Consider the following 18,074-nt stretch of genomic DNA (forward strand, 5'->3'; position numbering starts at 1 on the left):
GAGCGTACCATGCGGTGCGGCACCCCACGCACGCGAGGGCAGGGCCGCGCCAAGGGCGCTTCTCACCCCGCCCGCCTCGTGGCCGCTCTCTCTGGCGTCGATGTTACCAGTGAGTTTGCTGCGCGACGCGGAAGTGAGGCCGGGGACGCGCGCGAGGTGACATGCGCAGCCTCGCTCAGGGGGCCACAGGCGCGCGCCAACGGCGCCCCGCGCAAGGCCGGGCCTGGCTGGGGCGTGCGAAGATCGCACAAGGAACGCTTCTCACGCTGTTCAAATCCACAAGCGCTTCAAACTCTCGAAAAACTCCAATCGGGCCAGTAGTAAAAGGACGCCCTCCACCCAGGCCCGAGAGTTACCGTGCGGGGCGTGGCCGGCCTCACCCGTAGTCCTTCACATCCCGCTGGGGGCGGGTTATTCTGTTCGGTTCGCACACCGTGTGTCCGCTCCAGCTGAAGAGCCTGCGCGCGCACCGGACGTCCACGTCACCGCGCACGCGCTCCTACCCGCTCAGAGCCCACCGCGCAAGCGCAAAAGGAGGCGCGAGCAGCACCTCCCTCGCCCCTCCCCCAACACCAGGAGGCCAAACGGCCCCGGAGCAGCGACAAGACCCTTGGGACCCGCCCCTGGAGCTGAAGCCGCTGGTTTTCCGGGTCCCAGAAACCGATAAAAGCCTAATGAAGCTTCCAGAATCAAGAAAGGCGAGGGAGGAAGAAGGCACCCCAATTCCCTCAGCCTCACACACGAAGACTTCGTGAAAACCGTGAAACCTGCGCCCGCGGGCTTTCTCAAAAAAGTGCCCTCCACCGTTTCCCTCGGGCTCCTCGGCGGCCCCGCCCCTGCCGCACCCAGCCCCACCCACATCTGACTCCACAGCCCCGGGGGGCTTCCCGAGCTCATCAAAAGAATCCGTGATCGTCCTCCCCAATGTGCTGCAGGTTTGGATAGCGCCAGACCGTCGGGAAACCTTGAAGAAAAGACCGAAACGGGGGTGGTTGAGTCTGCAATATCCACGACCGAAGAACACTAGGAAAGTAGGAAGGAGACCGAAAACTCCGTTACCAAATGGGAAAGGAAGAAGAGTTGCCACTAACTTGCCTGATCTAAAGATGAAAGCTGTCCTAATAAAACAGTAAAAGGTGGAAACAAGAATTTTGCAACACAGATTAAGCTTTCATGCCTTGATCCTGTGTTTTCAGTTTTTGTTTGTTCAAGATATTTAAGCTATGAAGTGCAAAGGGAACACTACTGAATATTATGTCAGGCCACTGCTGAACTAATAATTAAGGAACAGTATTTCTCCCAAACTTCAAAAATTATTTTTTCTTCCCTACCCCTTATCAGCCACTCTTTCTTCTGAGCTGCTAACACTCAAGTAAAAAGGGAGAGTTGTTTAAACTTAGAAGAGGCAAAATAGAAGTCCGTAGTTAAGAGTAGAAATTGTGGTCCGTATTTCCAAACTATTCTTTCACTCTTAGAAGAATTAGCAAGAATTGGGAACGTATTAATTGCTAGATGACTTAATACAAAACACTATGAAGAAGAATGAGGGATTTGAAAGAAAGGAGCCAAAAGGAAGAGGCTTATCCCAACAGGACTGATCAGAGCTGGACTCCAGGCATATTAGGAAGAAGGGTCTTTTTTCTCTTCATTGGGCACTCCCTCTGCTGCACCATAGGAAGAAACTTCTGGAATTAGTATGGACTGGAAAATGTGTAGGCTAAAGATTACAGGCTTCTGAAGATCCTCTGAAATCCCCATTCAGGCATTGTCAACAGCATCATGAGCACAACAAATGAATAATATGCAAGATCCTAGGCAAAAGTGAAAAGTGCCAGTTTCTTTGACACCTTACTCCTCTTCCCTGACCCCAAAAACCTCTTTTCCTGCCTTGTCAGAATCTCCCACTTCTTCCAAGAATACCTTCCTCTCAAGGGTCTAAGGTTTCCTCATACAAAATTAAAGTCAAATAAAATATATTGACTTAGCATTAAAGCATCTGATTCTAAGATGTAAATGACTGATTACTGGTTAACAACTATATGCACTGGTAGTTACATCCCAAAAGAGACAAGTTAACATAAGTGGTATCACTCATTGGAGAATCTCAGGAACATCTTGGGAGACAGGGAAAGTGGAGATTTTCTTCCTCCCTACAACAAGCAAACATTATGAAATGCCAGACCTTTTCAAACCACCAGCATATTTTGAAGATTCAGCACTGGATCTCCTAGTGGAAAAGATAAAACTACCCATAGTTTTTTCAAAGTAGGGTCTGCCTAACCTGTAAAGGTCTAGAGATGTACCATCAAGAATCTGAGGGGTGCCTGGGTGGCTCAGTTGATTAAGCAACCGACTCCTGACCTCAGTGCAGGTCATGATCACAAGGTTGTAGGATTGAGCCCCACATCAGGGTCTGCACTGAGCATGGAACCTGCCTGGAGTTTTCTCTTTCCTCTCACTGCCCTCCCCTGCTCATGTGCACATGTTTATGCTCACACACTCTCTCTCAAACTTAAAAAAAAAAAAAAACAGGGGAGCAGGTGCCTGAGTAGCTCAGTCGGTTAACCATCTGACTCTTGATTTTGGCTCAGGTCATGATCTCACTTTTAGCAAGGAGCCTACTTGGGATTCTCTCTCCCCCTCCCTCTCTCTCTGCCCCTTCCCTGCTCATGAGCACATGCACTTTTTCACTCAATAAATGAATAAACATTAAAAAAAAATCTGAGAACTTATGTTGTTTTCATTTAGTTTAAAAATGATACTGCACACCATTTCAGTGGCCCATTTTTGGTTTAACATGCTAGTACCAAGTAACCACTTCTTGGTTTGCTTTTTCAAGTACCTTCTTAAAACGGCTAAACTCAACTTTTAAGGCAGTGTTTCTCAAACTTGGGTCCTTGGTTGTATTCTTTGGATAGATAGATATATATAAGAACTTCTTTTGGGGTGCCTGGGCAGCTCAGTTGGTTAAGTGTCCAATTCTTGATTTCGGCTCAGCACATGATCTCATGGTTCATGGTAATGAGCCCCCACATCAGGCTCTGTACTGGCAGTGAAGACCCTGCTTGAGATTCACTCTTTCCTGCTTTCTCTGCCCCTCCCTCACATGAGCAATGTCTCTCAAAATACAACAACAACAACAAAAAGAACTTCTTCCTTTAAAGGGCATTTTTATATAACCCAAGTGTTTAGAGTGCCAAGCTAAGTAACTGCTAAAGCTGACACTCCAGAGTTTCACCTTGCTATGAAAATTCTCTCATTTCAGGCACCTGGGTGGCTCACTTGGTTAAGCATCCAACTCAGTTCAGGTCATGATCTCATGGTTCATTAGATCCAGCCTCCAGTCAGCCTATTCATTTACAGTGTGGAGCTTGTTTGAGATTCTCTCTCTCCCCACTCCCCACCCCCACCCCACCCCCGCCCTGCTCTGGTGCTTTCCCTCTAAAATAATTTTTTTTAATTTTTAATTTTTTAAATTTATTTATTTTTTGAGAGACATAGCGAGAGCACAAGTTGGGGAGGGGCAGAGAGAGAAGACACAGAATCCAAGGCAGGCTCCAGGCTCAGAGCTGTCAGCAGAGAGCCCAACGTGGGCTCGAACTCACAAACTGTGAGATCATGACCTGAGCCGAAGTCGGACACTCAACCGACTGAGCCACCCAGGCACCCCTAAAATAATTTTTTTTAATTAAAAAAAAGAAATTCTCTCATTTCAGTTATCATAGCTCACCCTTGTTCATCCAGCCTAATATAAAAATCTTTCCCTTGGTTTCCCTTGGTTGAGCTTTCAAAGATATTTTACTAAATATTAAGGGAAATAGGGACAGAGAATGCATGGAATATAAACACAAATTTGATCCGAGATTGCTCTATAAACACAAAGGCCCTATTCCACTTACATGTACATTTTTCCTATTCAAGTATTTGAATGCCTTGTATATGCTGAGGATAGAGGAAAGACTAGCATTTCATGCACCGTTCAGATGTGTAAACCAGAACTCTGAAGAGTCGGCACAACTTAACAGGATCCACTTTAAAAAATAACAAACTATATTCCTTATCCAATCTATTCAGATCCAACTTACTCAGTTCCAGTATCTGCTAGTGACATACTTCTCTCAAAATGCCTAAAATCTTCAGTCTTGAGCATCTTAAATCTTTAGACCAAACCATCACCCACACATACCCCAAAATCCCTGGGTTGTAGTCTTATTTACAGTATCTTAACACAATAAAAACCAGCTACATACAGACTAGTTTACAAAAATGGCTTTTTACAAAAAAATTCCTCCACTAGCAATAAACTTGTGTAGTAGGCACAAGGGAAAAAAAAAGAGAATCATACTAGCTTACACACAACCCCATCCTTGCCTACCATTTAGCACTGCAACTAAAACCAACTCCTATCTAGGGGCAAAATATGATTAGCTCCAATATCTGAAACCTGGACTAAGGAATTAAAAGTGGCAAAAAGTGGGGCGCCTAGGTGGCTCAAAAGGGTAAACATCCCGACTTCAGCTCAGGCCATGATCTCACTGTTCATGAGTATGAGCCCTGCGCTGAGCCTGGAGCCTGCTTTGGATTCTGTGTCTCCCTCTCTCTCTGCTCCTCTCCCACTCACTCACTCACTCTCTCTCTCTCAAAAATAAACATTAAAACAAAAATTTTGTTTTAAAGTGGCAAAAATCCTGCCTTCAAGGAGCTAACAATGTACTAAATAAAAAGCTTTAAAACTTTCTTAACCAGCATAGTAATGTGATGAAAAGCATGTTTTAAAAAATGATGAGAGACGTTAAGGATGTAGAAGAGGATAGGGGCGCCGGGGTGGCTCGGTTGGTTGACCATCCGACTTCGCCTCAGGTCATGATCTCACAGTTGGTGGGTTCGAGTCTCACATCAGACCCTGTGCTGACAGCTCAAAGCCTGGAGCCTACTTCAGATTGCGTGTCTCCCTCTCTCTCTCTGCCCCTCCCCTGCTCGCACTCTGTCTCTCTCTGTCCCTCAAAATAAAAATGTTTAAAAAAAAAAAAAGGATGTAAAAGAGAATAGAAATGTGACAGAATGTTATCAGCATTCATTAAGAAATGCCATTTCCCCTTGCTGCCTCATACCTTAAGCCCACATAATCATGTTCTTCACCCTCTGCTAAGATCTTCCCAGATGCTTCAACCCTAACTGCTATTTACCCACCCTTCATGCCTAAGCTAGGTCACCTCCTCAGAAAACTTTTCTTAACCTCCAAGATCAGAGGTGGTCTCCCTGTAACATGCTTTCACAGTACCTTATATTTCTTTTAGCACCTACCACAAATCTAACTATTTTTAAAACTATGTATTAATTAATGTCTTGCCCACTAGACTGTTAGATCAACTCTATTCCAGTACCTAACAATGCCTGAAACAGCAAACACATATTATCTGTTGAATTAATGAATATGTAACCACAGGTCCCAGTTTTCCGTGCAAGTATCAAATACTGACTGAATGTCCAACAATTTAGGGTCTGGAAAACAGGATCATAATATATCATTTAACCATACTCATGTTATATATGAAAACAATATTCTGCTTTGACCAATGTTTTCCAAAGGGGTACAGTTGTAATTAGAAAAAACTAGTACCAAAATAATAACAACAAAACTAGTATCACTGACTCTCACCACAAACTATTTCTCCTTAGAGAAATGGATATTTTTGACAGATACTTGGAGATAAGAATATTTTCCTAGGAAAGTCTAATTACTTATTGACTGTTTTTTGCCCGAATGGTGTTCAAATGACTATTACTCAGAAAACCAACAAAGGCAAATTCTTTGCAATGGAAGAAACATTTTGATTCTATAATTTACCATCTGATAATAAAAGCAACAAGTTGTAACAAAGACTGCCATCTGTATATACTCATCTACAAGAAAAAAAAACAGTAAATATCTTCAGAAATAAAGAATACCTTGGAGGGGCACCTGGGTGGCTCAGTCAGTTAAAGCATCCGACTTCAGCTCAGGTCATGATCTCGTTTGTGAGTTCGACCCCCACATCAGGCTGTGTGCTGACAGCTCAGAGCCTGGAACCTGTTTCAGATTCTCTGTCTTCTCCCCCTCTCTCTGCCCCTCCCATGCTCATATTCTGTCTCTCTCTCTCTCTCTCTCTCTCTCTCTCTCTCCTCTCTCAACAATGTTAAAAATTTTTTTGATTAAATAAATAAAATAAAGAATACCTTGGTGAGGCACCTGGGTAGCTCATTCAGTTAAGTGTCGGACTTCAGCTCAGTTTCATCAAGAAATGCCATTGCCCCTTGCTGCCTCATATCTTAAGCCCATATAATCATGTTCTTCACCCTCTGCTAAGATCTTCCCAGATGCCTCAAACCTAACTGCTATTTACCCACCCTTCATGCCTAAGCTAGGTCACCTCAGAAAACTTGTCTTAACCTCCAAGATCTTGCGGTTTGGCCCCCCCATCAGGCTCTGCCATTAGCACAGTGGCCACTTCAGATCCTCTCTCCCTCTCTCTCTCTCTGCCCCTCCCCTACTTGTGCTCTCTTTCTCTCTCTCAAAAAGAAACATTAAAAAAAATTTTAAGGATACCTTAGTAAAAGTGAATTTGTTTAACTAAGACCTAAAAGAAAAATGTCAGAAATCGTTAACATAAATGAAGTTTAAGAAGCTAGTTTCAGGGGCATCTGAATGGCTCAGTCAGCTAAGCCTCTACTTTTGATTTCGGCTCAGATCATGATCTCAGGGTCCATGGGTTCTAGCTGCGAGCTGGGCCCTGCACTAACAGTGCAGAGCTTACTTAAGATTCTCTCTCCCCATCTCTTTCTCTGTCCCTCCCCCACTCCCACATGCATGCACACATGCTCTCTCTCTCAAAATAAACTTTAAAAAAAGAAGCTAGTTTCAGATGAATTACAAAATAAAAAAGAATGGACCTAAAAGAAATATAAACAATAAAAGATGTCTACGTACTACTAAGCCCTTAAAAGAAACATCTTATCTAGGAAAGCATAAAAGGAAAAACAGGAAGAAATTTACCTAAGCTTAGAGCTGCATGGAGATTTAAAACACACATGAGAACTTACAAAAACAGAAAGTAGAACTACTGGCCAAAGAGGACTGAGAGACAGCAAGTAAATTTCACAGCTGGAATCAGGCAAAAATAAAGAAGCCTATGACAGAAAAAATCACTGAAAAACTGTCTGCAAATGCATGTAAAAGAAGCCATACTTACTTTACATAAAAGACCATAATGCTTCAGAGAAGTGATCTATGGTCAACACAGCAGTTCCTAGACTCCTGGGACATTACAGATCAGTAAATTTCCCCTCAAAAAAGATTTAGTTGGGGAGCCTGGGTGGCTCAGTCAGTTAAGTTTCAGACTTTTAGTTTTGGCTCAGGTCACAGTTCATGATATGGAGCCCCACATCAGGCTCTCTACTGTCAGTCCATGGGGCTCCACACTACCCTGTCTCTCCCCCTCCCCCGGTCATGAGCACGTGTGCAGGTACACATGGTGCTCTCTCAAAATAAATAAACTTAAAAAAAAAATGTTTAGTTGACCATCAACTACCGAAATTTTTATGCTACAAAGTATCCTACCTACTATTACCATTCTTTCTTAAAATAATGGGTATTTTAAGACCAAAAATCTAGGAAGTACAGCTCATAAAAAATCTTTTGTTTTTAATAATTTAGATACATGAAAAATTTACTACATTGTCTTTATTTCATGATATACTATTGAAAACTATGCAGCAAGTATTTAGAAATAACTGCTGGCCATCAGGGTCCCTAGGTAGCTAAGATTTAGTCTTCTGAGAAAAAATAACCTACAAAAGGCATAGGATGGGGTATAAGTCACCTTACCAATAAATTAAGAGTCAGCCTCTCCTCATCAGTAACAGAAAAGAAAAGGATGTTAGCCAGGAGATACAGCAATCCACACTAAAGAATAGCCACACGATTAGCAAGCTACTGTGAGTGTGTGCTGGGGAGGCGGTGGGGGGGGGGGGGGGAGGGACATTGTTTCTGAAAACAAGATGATAGTTTCTGCATGGGAGCAAGATACTAGAACATTGTCATAGCTACATGAGAACAATGTAGTGAAACCAAGAACCAAGGTCAGACTGAGTGAACTTCCCAACTAATCACTACATACATCAAAACTGTGGGATACCGGGGCACCTGGGTGGCTCAGTCAGTTAAATGTCCGACTTCGGCTCAGGTCATGATGTTGGGGTTCATGAGTTCAAGCCCGGAGTTGGTCTCTGCACTGACAGTGTGAAGACTGGAGCCTGCTTTGGATTCTGCATCTCCCTCCCTCTCTGTCTCTCCTCTCCATGCTCTCTCAAAAATAAAAAAATAAACTGTGAGACACATAGTGGCTCATTGTGGCAAAAGAATAAGCAGGTTAAGCTATACTTAGTTTAAGTTGGGCTTTAGGCATATCAGAATATGGGAAAACGGTGGGGGCGGGGGTTGCATTGTTTGACCTGAAAATTAAACCTAATGGGATTTTCAATATGACTTAAAAATAAACACCGTAAAAGGATTTTATAACCTTTATGTTTATTAAAAAATGTTAGCAATGATATAACCACTGGAGGGCAGGGAACACCTGTTAAAGAAGAGGAGAAAGCTGTATTGAAATAGAGAATATAAAGATTATTCAAGCACCTTGAATACATTATCCAAATTACTTATACAGTAAAATCTTGGATTGGAAGTAACTGGTTCTGCAAGTGTTCTGCAAGATGAGCAAACATTTCTAATAAATTTTAACTTGAAAAATGAGCAGTGACTTGCAATACGAGTAGTACACAATACCAAGTGTCATATGATCACAACTGAACCAATGGTTCTCTCTTTCTCTCCTCTCTCTCTCTCTCTCTCTCTCTCTCTCTCTCTCTCTCTCTGAGGGGTTGCAGGTGATCATCTCCCATGCTCGGATGCTCAGTCTCACGCCGCAGTGTCTGACAGAATTCAGATTTTTCGGGACATTAGAAGGGGTGCTCACAACTGCCACTAGTGTATTTTTTGTCGCTTCAAAGCACCTATGGACAGTCCTTTGCTTTTCCATACAAGAGTAAGCTTGGGAATGCTTTGCTTCAGTCTAGGTCAGGCTGCCTGCAGACAGAGACCCTTTCCTCTGCTGTCTTATTGCCAGTTACATTAAATACAGTATATGACAAGTTTATTAACACTGTACTGTGATCAACATCTGTGCAAGCGTATACAATGGCCCCCAGGCAGAAACAGGTTGAAAAGGCGGTAAGGAGTTGATTACAATGGAGCTTAAGGAAGAAATCATCAAGAAGTAGGAATAAGGTATTATGCGAGTAGCCGAAATTGCAAGATTTTAAGAAGTCTATGTCTGAATCTCATCTGCAGAGGAGGAGGAGAAAAAGGCGGAGGAAACCCTCACTTCAAATGAGATTAGGGAGATGTGTAAAATGTGAGAAATGGTACAAAATTTTGTAGAAAAGCACCACCTGAATAAAAAAGCACCACCTGAGTAAGACTGTAGCAGTGCGAGCAATGTGTCTGTTTAATGACAATGCAATGTCACATTTCCATGAAATCCTCAAAATGAGGCAAAAGCAAGTGTCACTGGACAGGTTCCTTGTTTAAGCTGCAAGAAAAAAAAAAGACTCCATTGAGCCGATAGCAGTGATAGTTAAAGTCATGCTCCACAGTAACCCTCCTCTCTCTTGTCTCCCTCACAGCAGCCATGAGGGTTTTCAAAGGTATGTGCAGGTTAATTTATTTTTCTTTATATTTTGTATTTTCAGTATCATAATCATTTTTATAGGACTATTTTTGGGTTCTGAAACAAATCATCTGAGTTTTTGTTATTTCTTATGGGGAAATTCACTTTGATACACAAGTGCTTTGGATTACAAGCATGTTTCCAGAATGAATTATGTCACAAACCAAGGTTTTACTGCATATAGACCATGAATCATAGAAATTACACAGAGACAAGATTTTTCATCCCAAGACTTAGTCCTACCCAACATTCTCTGGGTTATCTAAGCACAAATAAAATAAATAAGGATACAATCAGCTTAATAAATATTTGTTAAGCACCAACTGGGCACTGAACAAGGATTAAAGGAATGAATAAAAATAAGTCCCTTCAAGAAGCTCAAGTTCTAGATAAAGACACACTATGATCACATTGCAATACTGTTGTTAGCAGTTTGGAAAAAGCCTTCTAGAAATACTGTAGGAACACACACAACCTAGGGAATCTAGGAAGGTTACAAAGAGTGGACTTTTGAGGCGGGTCATAAAGTAAAAATAAAGTTAATGAGAGAGAAAAGGAAGCATGGCAGGTAACATCTACACAGTCAGTAAATAAAGAACTGTAAAAATTATCCAGAATTTGGAGATAGGACTGCCTGTATAAAACACCAAAGTACAAGTCAATGCAACAGGTAAGATTAGTACCATGTAGCAGTAACCTACACTGTGAAATGCAATCGGACACTTAGGAAATATTTATTCAATCTACAACTACATGATGCTCGTGATATACATACATTCACTCAAACATTTTTTTTTTATTCAAGTATAATCAACGTGTAATGCTACATTAGTGTCAGGCAAACAATAATAATGATTCAACAATTCTATATACATTTCTCAGTGCTCATCAAGATAAATGTACTATTAATCTCCTTTATCTCTTTCACTCATCCTCCCACACACCTCCCCTCTGGCAACCACCAGGTTGTTCTCTGTATGAAGAGTCTGTTTTGGGGGAGCCTGGGTGGCTCAGTTGGTTAAGCATCCGACTTCGGCTCCAGTCATGATCTCACAGTTTGTGGGTTTGAGCCCCGTGTCGGGCTCTGTGCTGACAGCTCAGAGCCTGGAGCCTGTTTCAGATTCTGTTTCTCCCTCTCTCTCTGCCCCTCCCCTGTTCACACTCTGTCTCTGTCTCAAGAATAAACATTAAAAAAAACAATTTTTTTTTTTTAAAGAGTCTGTTTTGGTGCACCTGGGTGGCTCAGTCGGTTGAATGTCTGACTCTTGATTTTTGGCTCAGGTCATAATCTCACAGTTCATGAATTCGAGCCCCACTTCAGGCTCGAGGCTGGCAATGCAGACCCTGCTTGGGATTCTGTCTCTCTCCTCTCTCTCTACCCCTCCTGAACTCTCTCAAAAACAAAAGTTGTGGTTTTTTTTTTTTTTAATAAAAAGTCTAGGTTTGGCTCTTTTTTTTTCCTGTTTGCTCATTTGTTTTGTTTCTTACATTCCAAATATGAGTGAAATCATATTTATTCGTCTTTCTCTAAGTGACTTACTTTACTCAGCATTAAACCTCTAGGTCCAGACATGTTGTTGTAAATGACAAGATTTGATTCTTTTTATAGCTGAGTAATATTCCATGTGTATGTTTGTGTGTGTGTGTGCACACATATATACACTATATCTTCTTTATTCATTCATCTATCAATGGACATTTGATCTTTACTCTGTACTGTCAAATATTTATCAGGGTACTGAAAAGAAAAACTATAGAATAGAAGCATGGTGGAAGGAGGAACTGTCACCGAGGTATCAAGTAAGGTTTAGTGTTAAAGGATGTGCAGAAGGTGACAAAGCAAAGGAAAAGGCATTCTAAACAGAGAACAATTTGTACAAAGGCACGCTATATAAAAGACCAGAATATTCACTAATTCCTCAAGTCAAACATTTATTGAGCATTCATCATGTATAGATCTTAGAACACAAAGACAGACTTTCCTACTCTCAAGAGCTTGCAATTAATTATCAGAAACCCAATACTCCTATAACAAATCATCAATAAACAAAAACTAAAGCAAAACAAAGAATCCTATTAGTAAATATGGCTCTCTGCCCAGGGTACAATGAAAACACAAAAACAGGGCAGCTAAATTAGACTGAGGAAGTTAGAGAAGAATTCTAAGAAAGTAAAAATGAGTAGAAATTAGTAAGGCATGAAAGAGGACATGCAAGGTAGGTATAGAAGAAAAGCATTTGAGACAGAAAGCAGCCTAAGTGAAGACAGAGGAACTAGAGAGGAAACACATTCAGGAAGCACAATTACTGTAATATGGCTACAATTAAAAATGCCCATGATCTGTAGAGAAGCAAAGCTATAAGGACTAGAAAAGGCAAAGGGAAGCCTATTTATACAGTACACCTAGCAATCAAGAGTTGGGAACTTCATTTTATAGGAAAAGGATTATAAGAAGGATTATAAGAAGATATAGGACATACTCAAACTCATGTGTTTTAAGAAAATTACCTGTGGCCACTGCTTAAGATGATGTAGACCAAGGCACCTGAGTGGCTCAGTCAGTTAAGCAATCAACTCTTGATTTCAGCTCAGGTAATGTTCTCACGGTTTCAGGGTTCGAACCCCACACTGGGCTCCGTGCTGATGGTGCAGAGCCTGCTTGGGATTTTCTCTCTCTCCCTCTCTCTGCCCCTCCCCTGCTCATGTCTAAATAAATAAACAAACTTAACAGAAAAATTTTTTAAAAATTTTTTCTAATCCAAATGTTTCACTCCACCTCCATTGCTGCCACCCTAGTCCTAAATGTCAACAGCTTTTACCTGGACTACTGCAACAGACTCTTTCCCCCACCCAATGGACTCTTAACTTGATCTCTAGGCATTCATTCTAGCTCTTCTCTAATCCATTCTCCACACAGCATCAAGTGACCTTTTCTGAAGATAAATCAGTTCATGCTGTCTCTGCCATTCATAAGCTTCCACTAGCTTCTCATTTCATTCAGAGTAAAATCCAAACTCTGTAACATGGACTACAGATCTCTGTATTCACATCTTTCTCCCCCTAATTTACCTTACTTCACGTACAATAACCTTCTATTTATCAAATACTCCAAACACTTTACTACCTCGGGCCTTCGCACCACGTTTTCTTTTACCTGAAATGCTTCTAATCTCCACAAATCTTTACCTAGTTAACATCAATTCATCTTTCAGGTCTGTCTAAATCCAACTTTTGTAGCAATGGTATCCCTACCCCCAAATCTAAATTCTCTCTCACAGTACCCTGTTCTGTTACTTCAGGACCTTCATCAATATATATATTTAGGATCATTTAATGTCTATCTCCTCCACAAATAATAAAAGCTAACATTTACTGTGCATTTTACACATATTAAATCATTTAATACTAACAACCAATGAAGCAGGCACTACTATTATCCTAATTTCAGAGATAAAACTGAGGTATAGACAGATTAAATAATTTACTGTTAGTCATAAAGCACTAAGGAGTCATAGTTTGAACCCAAAGTTCACGCTTTTATTTTTTTTAATTTAGAAAGAACATATGGGCAAGGGAGAGGGACAGAGGGAAAGAGAGGAAGAATCTCAAGCAGGTTCCATGCTCAGCACAGAGCCAAACTCAGGGCTTGATCCCACGACCCTGGGATCGTAACCCAAGCCAAAATCAAGAGTCGTATGCCCAACCGACTGAGCCATCCAGGCATCCCCGAAAGTTCATGCTTTTAATCACTAGGCTATAGAGTAAGCTTTGAGAAAACAGATTATGTCTGTTTTGTTCAACACTATATACTCAGGGGAACATAAGCTGGTGCAGCCACTCTGGAAAACAGTATGGAGGTTCCTCAAAAAAACTAAAAATATACCTACCCTATGACCCAGCAATTGTACTACTAGGCATTTATCCATGGGATACAGGTGTGCTGTTTTGAAGGGACACATGCACCCCCATGTTGATAGCAGCACTATCAACAATAGCCAAAGTATGGAAAGAGTCCAAATGTCCATCGATGGATGAATGGATAAGAAGATGTGGTATATATATACAATGGAGTATTACTCAGCAATCAAAAAGAATGAAATCTTGCCATTTGCAACTACATGGATGGAAATGGAGGGTATTATGCTAAGCAAAATGAGTCAGTCAGAGAAGGACAAATATCATATGACTTCACTCATATGAGGACTTTAAGAGACAAAACAGATGAACATAAGAGAAGGGAAACAAAAATAATATAAAAACAGGGAGGGGGACAAAACAGAAGACACTCATAAATATGGAGAACAAACTAAGGGTTACTGGAGGGGTTGTGGGGGGGAATGGGCTAAATGGGTAAAGGGCATTAAGGAATCTACTCCTGAAATCATTGTTGCACTATATGCCAATTTGGATGTAAATTTTTAAAAATAAAAAATAAAATTAAAAATAAAAATTAAAAAATAAAAAATAAGACCCTGTGTTAGATATAAAGCATTCACATATTTGCAGAATGAATAAATTAGTACATAATTAAAAGCCAAATGATTATATTTAGAGGCATATGTGAGAGGGATAAGAATAAAATGAGCTAGAGGCAATGATGATTGTGTCAATGTTGGACATGCTGAATTTAAGGCAGCTTAGGACCATCTTAGGTCACAACTTAATTAGAAGACCACAGGAGCACCTGAGTGGCTCAGTCTGTTAATGCGCCCAACTTCAGCTCAGGTCATGATCTCCTGGCTCATGATTTCCAGCCCCACATCCGACTCTGTACTGACAACTCAGAGCTTGAAGCCTGTTTTGAATTCTGTATCTCCCTCTCTCTGCTCCTCCCCTGCTCGCACTTCATCTTTCTCTCAAAAATAAACAAACATTTCTAAAAATTAATTAGGAGACCACAAATATCTACAGAGTCCAAGGAGGAGCTCTGGCGAGGGATATGAACATCCCAAACTGGTATGCAAAATTTGGGGTACGTGTGTACTTCTCTGGGGAGAAAGATCTATCTTTAATTCTTTTTAATTCTTTTTTAATGTTTATTTATTTTAGAGAGAGAGAGAGAGACCGAGTATAAGTCAGGAGGGGCAGAGAGGGAGACACAGAATCTGAAACAGGCTCCAAACTCTGAGCTGTCAGCACAGAGCCTGACGTGGGGCTTGACTGGGGAACAGAGAGATCAAGACCTGAGCCGAAGTTGGATGCTTAACTGAATGAGCCACCCAGAAGCCCCTCTTTAATCCAATTCTTAAAGAGATATGTAATTCCCCAAGTATTTAGGAACCACTGATCTGAGTGGAAATGTCTAATAGGTATTTGATAGTAAAGGTGTGAACTTTAGTTATATACAAAGTTTTAGGGAGTAAGTGAAGCCAGGGATTTGGAAAAGTTCGTCCAAAATGGATATAGTGAAAAAAGCTCAAAGGGTTAAGGTCAGATTCCTGGGAAAATAAACATTTAGAGGATAAGCAGTATAAGCAAAATCAAAGAGGGGGCACCTGGGTGGCTTAATTGGTTACCCATCTGACTTTGGCTCAGGTCATGATCTCAAGGTTTGTGAGTTCGAGCCCCGCATCCGCTCTGTGCTGACAGCTCAAGACATGGAGCCTGCTTTGGACTCTCTCTCTCTCTCTATCCCTCCCCTGCTCGCTCACTCTCTCTCTCTCAAAAATAAACATTTTCGGGGCGCCTGGGTGGCACAGTCGGTTAAGCGTCCGACTTCAGCCAGGTCACGATCTCGCGGTCTGTGAGTTCGAGCCCCGCGTCGGGCTCTGGGCTGATGGCTCAGAGCCTGGAGCCTGTTTCCGATTCTGTGTCTCCCTCTCTCTCTGCCCCTCCCCCGTTCATGCTCTGTCTCTCTCTGTCCCAAAAATAAATAAACGTTGAAAAAAAAAAATTTTTTTTAATAAATAAATAAACATTTTCTTTTAATGTTTATGTTTAATGTTTATTTTTGAGAGAGAGAGAGAGAGAGAGAGCAAGCAAGCGGGGCAGGGGCAGGGGCAGAGACAGGGAGACACAGAATCCGAAGCAGGCTCTAGGCTCTGAACTGTCAGCAAAGAGCCCGACACGGGGCTCAAACTCACAAACCGTGAGATCACGACCTGAGCTGAAGTCCAACACTTAAACAACTGAGCCACCCAGGCGCTCCCAACATTAACAACAAAAAAAATTTTTTTAAGTAGAATCAAGGGAGGAGGAAGAGAAGATGTTACAGAAATAAGAAAAAAATAGGTGAGAGTAGCCTCACAGAAGCTAGGGAGGAAAGAATGTCTCAAAGAGTAAGAATGTGTTCAAGGGAACTACACATAGTTTCGTGGATTAAAATAAAAAGTAGTGGGGGCCTGGGTCGCTCAATCAGTTGAGTGTCTGACTCTTGATTTGGGCTCAAGTCATGATCCCAGGTTCATGGCAATGAACCCTCCATTGGAGACTGCTTACGATTTTTCTCTTTCTCTCTCCTGCTCATGTTCTCTCTCAAATAAAAATAAATAAAACTAGAATAGTGCAGAGTGAGAAAGACAGGTTTGCAGTTATGGAATAACTGTTCCTTACTGTTATGGAATCAGTCACCAGAATAAAAGGTATGGCATACAGTACATGCTCAATGGTATTATAATAGAATTCTATGACTACAGTTGGTGCTCACTTGTGGTGAGCACAGCATAACGTATAAACTTGTCCAATCACTAGTTGTACACCTGAAACTAATGTAACATTGTGTATCAACTAAACTTCAGTAAAAAATAAGTAAATAAAAATAGCCCATGAACAAATTAGAGTATGCAAGGGACATCCAGATTACCAGTAAGTAAATGGATATCAGGGTCTAGTGCTCTGGAGAGACACATATGAAGATATAGACTAGGAAATCATTGATGTATTTGGAAGAACTATATTAAATTGTTCAGAGAGCTCATCTGGAGGTGGCACTCTAATCAATCCATAAATGATCTGAGGGGAGGATGTCTTACAAAACTCCCAAAATTGTGAGAATTTTGTGTAATGTATGTATGGTAACAATCTTCTAGAGCGAGTCCATTAAGATTTTAAGATTTTCCAAGGAGTGTATGACCTCCCCCCAAAAACGGTTAAGAACCACCAGAGCTGAAAGAGAAGAGGGGCTAGCAAAAAAGTAAATCTGGAAAACATCAACATATTTTTACCTGAAGCTCATCAAATGAGATTAACAAACCTAAAGAACTAAAGTGTACAGGAAGAGAGTCTGCAAGGAACTCTGAAAATTAAAAAATAAATTTGGTATTATATACACTATATACGTATTTCTCAAACTTTTTTGTGATTCAACATGAAAAATACAACCCTAACCAATGTACACACACAGATTACTGAAGTAATTTTCCAGTAACCTGGAATGACACAATATGACACTAACTTGCTAAAATGTTCACCACCTAACAACAGGGGAGAAAAGATTGGTGTTTATATAAAGTAGGTTATTTAAGGGTCCTGGCCTTTTGTTTCTGCTTATTAGTTGTTTGGAAGTGTCTCTGATAATTAGACATTTATCTTTAAGTTAATGTTTTCAGTAATTATATATATGTAAAACTTTTTATACTTTTTTCCTTAAGAGCCAAAACTAATACGACCCCTGGCTTCCCTATTTCACTAGTTTTATTTACCCTTGATCTATACTAATTCTCACTACTGGAAAAAGAGGAGAAGTGATGGGAGGGTAGACAGATAAGGTTGAGCAATAATAACAGAAGAAACACCAAGACTCCAAAGAGTAACGGTATTTCTCTGAGTAGGATTTCTGAAATGTACATTTTAAGGGATTAAAGCTTTAAAAAGAAGGATAACAGCAGACACACCAAAGCAGTTCCATGAAGTGGTTAAGAACAAAGATTCTGGAGTCCCAGTGAATCCCAATTCTACCACTCCTGATTGTGTGACTTAAGCAAATTCCTTAATTTATTGGTGCCTCAGTTTTGCATCTTTTTGTTTTAATGTGTATTTTTGAGAGAGAGAGAGAGAAAGCAGGAGCATGTGCAAGTGGGGAGGGGCAGAGAGAGGGAGATACAGAATCCAAAGCAGACTGGAAGCTGTCTGCGCAAAGCCCGACGTGGGGTTTGAACCCACGAACCTTGTGATCATGACCTGAGCCAAAATCAGACACTCAACCAATTGAGCCACCAACGCAACTCTCATCTTTATTTTCTTTTAAAAATTGGAAGTAATCCTCTCAAAAATAAATAAACATTTGAAAAAAAAACTACTTAGGCGTGCCTGGCTAGCTCAGTCAGTTAGGCATCCAACTTCAGCTGAGGTCATGATCTTGTTGTTCTT

The 18,074-nt window shown here is 41.0% G+C and overlaps 1 protein-coding gene across 22 annotated transcripts in view; it reads right to left on the minus strand.

Moving 5' to 3' along the window:
• Nucleotides 1-18,074, minus strand: part of MGA (MAX dimerization protein MGA) — a 166,543-nt gene that overhangs the window by 98,849 nt on the left and 49,620 nt on the right. For 5 of the 22 annotated variants that reach the window (XM_053224140.1, XM_053224139.1, XM_053224135.1 and 2 more), the window contains exon 1: nucleotides 357-2,493. The exons of 2 other annotated variants lie outside the window; for them this stretch is intronic. The gene's annotated coding sequence lies outside the window, so the exon portion shown is untranslated. 15 more of the 22 variants (XM_053224134.1, XM_053224137.1, XM_027066984.2 and 12 more) reach the window with 14 other exon arrangements.

The sequence above is a fragment of the Acinonyx jubatus genome, chromosome B3 (genome assembly GCF_027475565.1).
Source record: "Acinonyx jubatus isolate Ajub_Pintada_27869175 chromosome B3, VMU_Ajub_asm_v1.0, whole genome shotgun sequence".
NCBI lineage: Eukaryota > Metazoa > Chordata > Mammalia > Carnivora > Felidae > Acinonyx > Acinonyx jubatus.